The sequence below is a fragment of the Penaeus monodon genome, chromosome 23, assembly GCF_015228065.2.
Source record: "Penaeus monodon isolate SGIC_2016 chromosome 23, NSTDA_Pmon_1, whole genome shotgun sequence".
Classification (NCBI taxonomy): domain Eukaryota; kingdom Metazoa; phylum Arthropoda; class Malacostraca; order Decapoda; family Penaeidae; genus Penaeus; species Penaeus monodon.
This window is the reverse complement of record NC_051408.1, coordinates 29,229,061-29,230,044: the sequence shown is the minus strand read 5'-3', so window position 1 is coordinate 29,230,044 and position 984 is coordinate 29,229,061.

Genomic DNA, 984 nt, shown 5'->3' with positions numbered 1-984 from the left:
GAGGGGGGGGGGGTCGCACACACACACACACTTACTTTTAATGTTTGATTAAGATATTAATCTTGGATGTAATTATTTACTTGCATTTGATTAAGAAACGTCTTCCCTTCCACCTCAGTCTAATAGCCTTTTGTCAAACATTCCAATTAGCCTTTTGAGTATCTTTCATTAAACCCATCGACTCTTAACGAGTTTTGATGCGAGGCAATTAGTGAGAGCCAGAGTATGCAGAAGTCTCATTCTCTTTAGACCATTTATCACAAGAGGATAGAGAGAATAATATGGGCCTTGGGATGCACGCCACATTAACTCATCCATAACCCCAATATCTCCTGCACATCCTCGCCAAATCAAAGATTCATTTCCCTTCGCTTCTTGCCCAAGTTCCGGGATCAATTTCTCCTTCATCACTCACAGTTACAGCCTCCACTTCTCTCTCATCTCCCGCAGTTCCAGCATCCCCCGCGCCATCACGGAGGGGGCGTGGTCACAGCCCTGCAGCGCTCGCTCATCAAAGACGCCGCCAAGTTAAGCTCCACCCACTAATTTTGTTATTCGCGCCCTTGGCAAGTTGCTACTTTGTAATTATCCTAAAAACCACTTGAGTATAGGATGAAAACTGCGGTACGCGGCGGCCGGGGGGCAGAAGCAAGCCCAATAAATTGACAGGTACAGCTCCTGTTCCTTTGTGAAGATAACAACCAGGTAACGAAGATAAGTAACTTGGACGGGCAACAGAGATGGTTGACCACAATTACTTACGTTACTATCCCACTTGTGGAGGGAACTCGAGAAAGAATACCTGTGATTATGTCATAGAACCTGCTAGAAAGTTTTAATGACATTTTGCCACTGGTGTGCAAGTGTGAGACGTCCCTGCGCCGGGGAGTTTGCTGTATGGGAGGCTAAAAGGCTGGCAAATGGCCGTGATATCGGAAGCTTATAAAACTGTAAAGCGCTTTCTTACCGTTAGCCAGCTAAGGT